Source organism: Glycine soja, chromosome 15 (genome assembly GCF_004193775.1).
Source record: "Glycine soja cultivar W05 chromosome 15, ASM419377v2, whole genome shotgun sequence".
NCBI lineage: Eukaryota > Viridiplantae > Streptophyta > Magnoliopsida > Fabales > Fabaceae > Glycine > Glycine soja.
The window spans coordinates 11253634-11261673 of record NC_041016.1 but is presented as its reverse complement, the minus strand read 5'-3'; the positions used below and the strand labels follow the sequence as shown (position 1 = coordinate 11261673).

General features: G+C 31.1%; 1 pseudogene across 1 annotated transcript; it reads right to left on the bottom strand.

Moving 5' to 3' along the window:
- Window positions 1–788: 788 nt before the first annotated feature.
- Window positions 789–2746, bottom strand: LOC114385682 (annotated as a pseudogene). Its single transcript, XR_003660989.1, has 2 exons — window positions 2263–2746; window positions 789–2158 (listed from the first exon to the last, which is right to left on the bottom strand). The product of XR_003660989.1 is annotated as an F-box protein At5g49610-like (transcript).
- Between the last annotated feature and the right edge of the window lie 5294 nt (window positions 2747–8040).

Below are 8040 nucleotides of genomic sequence, written 5' to 3'. Positions count from 1 at the left end.
GACAACACAAAATAGAATAAATAAGTAACTGGCCGATACTGCGAGTATGGTACAAGTTATATTTCTATAAAACTGTTTATGAGTATTCACATAGGATTGAGTCACGGACCAAGGCACAGAAGATTCCTTCTTAGACCTATGGTGACAGCAAGAAGAACTCAAGAGTTTCCCGCTTCCTCCAGGACTAACACAAGTTTTTCTGAAAATAATATCTTGATAATATTCCAATCAGGTCTGCCAATTGGAAAGCCTACAAAGAGATCCCTCACTAGAAGGATCATAACAAACCATTTAATTGATAAAATAGAATAAAAAAAAGAGAACCCTAATAGGATCGTATCTAACAATTCCCTAATTAATAGGATAACAACTAACAATTATTCCAATAAAAAATAGTAATGCTAAAGATCTGAAATCAGGGATTCTAATATGCAGATCTTATCAAGATAAGGAAACATAAAGAAACAAAATAAACTGAAATAAAGCAAGATTTAAATAGAAAGATATAGTAATCCTAATCAGCAGAATTATCTGGTGCCTTCCTCCTGCTATGTTGCTTCTCCACACAGGTATCCACATCAAATACATGTAATATACCTAACAGTTACCACATCTGCAGTATTTACTTTTTTTTTTTGCTCAGCAATCTGCAGTATTTACTTGATATAGGAATCTCACCTTTTTTGTACTTTATGTGCGAGAGAACAGATTAAATCAATTGGATGATGTTAAATATTTGAGATAGGCCCCTACATGGCAAAGTCAATGAAATAGTTTTACAATAAAGATACTGTATCAGAAAAATGCAATATCTTCAGCAAATAACAATGAGCAAATGAGTATCAAACACTTGCAAGTTGCAACTAGAAATGTATGTACAAAGGCCATTTATTGAAGCCACACCCCAGTTACAAGAGACAATGGTGAAGCAATATAATGGCAAAGCCAATATCACAGTTTTAACATGACTATCAGAAACAAATGATATCTTGAGCAAATAACAATGGCTTAACTAAATATAAAACACTTGCAACTAGAAATATATGCACATAAGTCATTTGATGCAGTCACCATGACTCAGTTACATGAGAACATTGTGCTGCGATATGCATGAGCAGAAAACCATAATGGGAGTGTTGACCTATACTTCACAGAGTACATTTCTTTCCAAATTTGAGTCTTGCGATGATACACCAAAATCTGCTTATGAGTTGCCAAAAAAACACATTCACCAGTCTGACTGATTGGAAAAATGCCTGGAACCATTCCTCTGATACACCTCAGACTCACCTTATCCACCATACACCATTCATCTTTCCAGTAATCTTTTAGCACCCATATATTCATCCATGCTTCTGAAATTTTAATAACAGACAGGCAGCCATCTAAGTCTAAGAGATAAATCCTATTACCCGTTCCATAAATCAAGTTATACGGTAATTGCATCTTCCTCCAAACGTCACAACTTAAATCAAGCACAAGTATATATGTAGAGCTAGCAGTCAACCAGTGCAGAGCAATATTGACAAAAACAACCTGGTTCTTATTCATGTGAGTAAAATGGTCATCTTGGAACGAAACAAACTTCCTCCACTTGTTCAACTCCGAATCAAACACCAAACATATGAAACTTCCATCCGGCCTATGTCCAAACATGCGATGGTAGCCTGCTAGAACAACATTGAACTTCTGATGCGCTGAATCACAGGCCAAGCCAACCAAGGTAGCCTCACCATCCGGATAAAATCGAGTCACATGCCTTTCCCTACTCTTTGGAAGCAACCTGTACTCACGAGTGACCGGATTGCAGACATAGAAGACACCCTTATCTGGAATACTAGAGCAACACAGCAAGCCATTACAGGATGCTCGAACCTTAACTCTATCATTCAAGAAATTCAGTGAAAATTCAGATACCCCCCTCAAATTATCAACACAGATTAAGCTAGTTTTGGACTCGGACGAATCCGAAATCTCCACCAGAATCATGGGGTTCTTCCTAGACACCTGTAGAGTTGAATAAAATACTTATCCAAAGACAACCTATACCACAGTTTGCACACGGTTTTGAACCTGAAAAGGGACTTCACAGGCAACCTTGCAAGAATCTGAATAACCACCTCATCCGGGAAAATCCCATCTCCTCGCACATCCATAACTGAAAACCTCAAATACGCAACCCGATCATGAAAATCAGATTTTATAGGGAAAATAAAAACCTGGGCACCCAAAAAACAAGGCAAAGATTCGATCTTTGCTTACCGGGACAAAATTCGGGGCATCCGATGAAGCTGCACTTGATGTTGTGGGGACAGAAAGGATTCAACTTTGGGGCGATGGTGGGTTTGTGATGGTTGAAGAATGGAAACGGGGAAAATGGGTTTTCATTTTCCGTTCACATTTGAATTTTTTTTTTTGGGGGGGAATTATCGAATTTGAGTCATCATTATTGCCACACACACGCACACGCAAGAATGAATATATTTTATATTGAAGTAATATAGCATAGCGTTTGCCACAAAAAAGGGAAGACTAGGTATGTGGGTGAGGTGGATCCAGTTTAGAGCTTAAGGATTCGGACGAAAAGGAACGTGAATTCGGACAATGGAACAAAGGAAAATAGAGAAGGGAATCGAAGGAACATGAACATATACGATGAATGAGAAGTAGACAGAAATGAGTAAACTCCGGGGCAATATGATATGATAAAATGCAGAGTGCTCTGACCCAGAGAGTTTTATTTTTCATTTTTTAGTTTAATCACGATGCCTGAAAAAAATATAATTAACTAATTAAATTTGTTTTAAATATAATATTTTAAAATAATTATTATAAAAACTAATAAACTTTTATATATAAAATTGCTAACATATCCACTCCAAGATTAAAACGTAAACCAGCACCTTTTGTAGTGGAGAAAATAACCATCTTTCTTTTATTTAAAACACCATGAACTAAAGGAAAATTATGTAATTATCTCTATTTAAAAATAAACCACTTTTGTGTGTTCAGTGTCCCCTCTTCCCACGTTCGTAACCTTCCTCGGACACGCCCTCGTCGGTGCAGTGCTGCACATTCCCGGTGCTACTGTAGATGCTTTTGTTTAGATACTTCTCGACGGCAGAAGAGGGAGGAGACACCGCAACAAACGAGAGCAGTGTTGTTGCAACTTTTTATTCTATAATGGGGAGGACGACGGAGAACTGTCAAAGAATTAAGCGATGACAGCAACGTCTCCGACAAGAGGAGAAAGAAAGCAAAGGGAGTTTGTGTTGGCTTTCTGTGTCCAACCATTTTGCTTAGCTACCTTTACTCCATTTTTCAACCAATTCCCAAACATGTACGCCGATTTCAATTTTCTAGTTAGTAATGGTTCTCAGAATCCTATTTGCTGTTCTCCATTCACAAAAAAGGAGTTGTCATGTGCAGAAAAAAAATAAAAGACATGTCTTTATAGGAAAGAGCAAAAATAATCCTGTGTTATTTGCATTTAAAAATAAATAAAATAGAATTATAAAATTATCCTTTACTTTATGTTTTCTAAATAAAAGAAAAAATGATTATTTTGTCCAATGTTAAAAGTGTTGATAGACCTTCTAATTTTTGAATGGAGCAACCCTATATATATTTATATATAATTTTTAAATGAAAATAACACACGGTTACTTTTCTCTTTCTTGTAACGACGTGTCTTCTTTTTTAAATAGAAATAATTACATAGTTATGCTTTATTTCATGTTGAAATAATGATTATTTTATCCAATACAAAAGTTACATGTTGCTAACATAGACATTCTCTCTTTCATCTTTTTTATAAGACTTAATTAACTAATTTATAATAGTTAATAAATATTTAATTTAGTTAGTAATACTGAATTGAACTTAAATTTATTTTTTTTTTCAAAATTATAGATAATATTAATGAAACTTTTGTTTTCTCTTTCCTATAAAGACATGTCTTTTATTACTCTCTCTTTCATCTTTTTCTATTAAATTTTTTTTTAAAAAAAATCGAACCATAAGTATAAAACAGATAGCTGAATTGAAATGAATCGAACCATAAAAAAAAATGGTACCAATCTAGTTTATAAAAATCATTCGATTAATCGTATGAATCTTTTTTTTTTCTTTCAAAAATCCAAACTGTGGACAGCCCTAAGAAAGAAATTTGTTCTTATCAATCTTTTTTTTTTCTTTTTTACCAAAGCATCTAAAACATCATCTCACTTTTTACTCTTTTTTTATTATTTTTCCTCTTTTCTTTCCCTTTCTTTCTTTGAACTTTTTCTCTAAAACAAACATGTAAAAATGATGATGCATCTGTAAAAAACAATACCAGCATACTTATGTTACGAGAGTAATGTCAGTGGGATTCTAACTAAATTAGAAAGTTGAGGTTGTAGTTATCAACTGGATGATCATCATCAATACCAACATATTAATTTACAGATGGAAACGCATTCAGTAGAAATCTTTTGGGATATAGGAGGTGTGAGTGAGTGACGGTAGCAGAAAGCATTTTCAGTGAAATATCAAGGTGGCAGGAAGAGCCTCAAGTAGTTCACTAAGGATCGGGTCTTCAGCCCTAGAAGAAACCATAATGAACAGATAAAACCAAAACATTCAGTTTTGAACTCATGGTAAAGAAATGAGTAATGAAAGCATTCACTCAAGTCATAATGAACCAAGTTTAGCCAACAACAGATGATAAAGCTCAAATTAATATATGTGAATGGAACAATGAATTATACAAGTTTCATTAATTTACAGGTGGATGAGAAGTATGAATAATTTAAAATATCATCTTACTAATCAGGGTACTTAGGATATCGATTAAAAAATTAAAAGAAAAAAATATTTAATGCAAAAATTACAATAAAGCATAAAAAAGTTAAAGACAACACAAATTTTCATTTTTCAATAAAAAAATTTCTACTCTAAATTTCTTAAAGAATGTGCTTAGACACTGGTTATGACTCCTTTAAAATAAGGTTTTATTAATTAGTACGTTAAGTGTATTGGTTAAAGAACAAAAAAGATAATATTTATTATAAAAATTATAACTAGAGTTTAAAGAAAATGGACAGCACAATTTTACAAGTTCCAAATAAAAAAAAATTATTTTTAATTCCTTAATCAATGTTTCATGGCCACTAGGTAGCATTTGCTTTTAAAATATGAGAAACAATTAGAAGGTTTCCAAACACAGTACACAGCAACAGGTTAAAGGGGCATAATCAAACATAAAGGCAAGGAAGATCAATAAATTATACCAAGCATATCACATTAAATGAATAAAAGACTACTTTGCTAAATTAATAAATAAAAGAATGTGTTGTTTAAGTCACACCGAAGAAGCAACCACCCATTTTCCATCAATCCATTCTTGATGAGGCCTCAGATGGCAATGTTCCTCCAGTTGGTAGCCTTCTTCATCAGTTTTGACTTCTACCTTTTCATCTTTGCATAAATATGCAACAAATTTGCTTTGGGTGTTTGTGGTCCTTGCTATCACATTTCTAGGCTTCTTTGAACTCTCATTAGGCTTATTCATCAGCACTACTTTAATCCCAGTGACATTCTTGGTTTTAGGCATCAGATCTCCAAACTTCTTTACCAGCTCACTTGATTTCTGATATTTTAAAAGAGAAAGGTTTTGTTTCTCAAAATTGCATTGTCCATTTTATTTTTTTACATTCTCTTAACATTTTCACAATAAATATTTTCGTCTTTTAGTTTTTTAGCAATGCCTTATTACTAAAAATATTACTATAAAATTGTCCAGTGCCCTAATCTCCAAACTTCATATGGGATTAGGAAGCAAAGGACACTTATGCACATAATATTATGTTATTTATAACTGCTGCAACTATAATCCGAAAAATATTACTATAAAAATTGAACTAGAATACAATTTTATTGCAACTAAACAGACAACTTCAAATCGAGTGAAGTGACAACCATGAACAGATAACAAGTTAAGCTTGTTGCCAATGATTTGTTTTTGTAAGCTCCTTTTGCTGGAACTATAACAAAGTTTAACTTGGGATCGTTCAATTGAAATCTCAAGTTCCAATTGATGTTAAAACTATTCCGCAGAAACCAGTTTATAATCTAAAATAAAAAGTTAATCTAAACAAATCTAAGAGAGTTTGACAAGCTTTTGTGTTTGAAGTTTTATTATCCCGTAAATTTTGGGAATAGTCAATATTGATTGCAATTTCAGAAAGAAAAAAAACAAAAACAAATTGATTATATAAAGGAGAAGCTTCTGAGTGTTTTACCTTGGAAGACATCACCCAATTTCCGTCCAACCAGTCTTGATGAGGCCTTAGTTTAGAATTTTCAAATTTCAATACACCATTGTGAGTGATAGAAACCAAACATTCTCTGCTATTTTGTACTTCAAGAACCACAGAGTTGCAATTGCTGTCTGTGTGTGCTTGTTCCACTCCACTGGTTAAGTTATTATGATTGGATTAAAATCGATCTGGAAATAGATCAAACAAACAAAATATTGCTATTTTGAAAATGAATAAACTCTTACAACTGTAATTCAACTCAACCACTACGTACTGGTCTACTTTTTTTGCCAGAATTGTATCAGTATGCACTCTCTGGTGCCTTGGATTGGAAGTCTGGAGATACATGCTGGATTCTACCGTGACCACTATTTATGACCGTATTTAAGCAATGAAGGATTTGTCTACTTGATTCAAGATAAAAATGAGATTCATCTCATTTTCAATCACCAATTAATACAAATTTTTCAATTATCATGTTTTACATTCTACCAATGTAATTACTATTATATTTCACACATCATCCTTTTTCTCTCATATCATTTATATTTAAAACTCTAACTTTAGAGAAATTATTCTTTTATATTTCAATGTGATTGGAATATATATATAAAAATTAGTTTTTCAGTGACCTTTCACTTTTATTTTAATTAATTACTCAATGTCTAATTATTTTTAGTCGTTAAATTTGAACATAGTTCCTAAGTTTTTAACCAGTAAGAATTCGGATTATATATATCAGTAAAATCTATCTTATGATATAAATTTGAATAATCATTTCGAATTATAATGTATTTTTATGATTTTTTATTAAATTAAGAAGAATAGTTTTAAGAATTATTCATGAGTAAACTATTACTTTGGCCTTTGAAATTGTGAGGCCGGCGTTAGATTCTTTTTAAAAGTTAATTTTACATATTGGATTCAGATTAATAAATTAAAATCAATTTTTCTAATTTTAAAATAAATGAAAATCATTTATCTAAAGTGAATAAGAGTATATCTTTTTATAATTAATTTAAAAAATAATTATTAAGATTTAATATTTTTATACTTTATGACATAAATTTATGCATTTTAGTATAATTCTAACAATTATGATTTAATTCTTTATCTATTAAAGTAATAAATAATATGACATGTACTTCGTATTTAAAAATTTTATAATTTCAAATTTTCAATTTTCATAAATTTATCTATAATTTCACAATTACAGTATTTGTTTATAATTTTTAATTAACAATTAAAATCAAAATGTTATAAAAAATTTTAAAGATATTATACTTGTATATTGCAAAATGAATAAAATAAAAATAACAAAGGAATGTATGAAAAGAATTGTAGGACATGTACTATATGTGTATTATATATGAAATTTTAGTTATGAGAGAGAAATAATGAAACATTAAATATGATAGTAATTATATTAATGAATGTTGAATTTAAAACAAATAATTGTCTAAATTCTATTGATCATTAAAGATGAGATTATTTAATCTCATTTTTACATTAGACAAATTCAATAACGAATAACTGAGATTATTTGTTTTTATTATCTTAAGCTGTTTTATTATAACACTTCAAGTTGAAACAGAATGTTTAATAATGAGTTTCGATTACCGTTTTGACCATCCAAAATGAACGTTCATGTTTTTTGAAGAAGGAAATGCAGAACAATGTTGTGAATAGCTTTGGCTGTCATGGTGGAATCGTATCTAGCATAAACTATACTATTTAT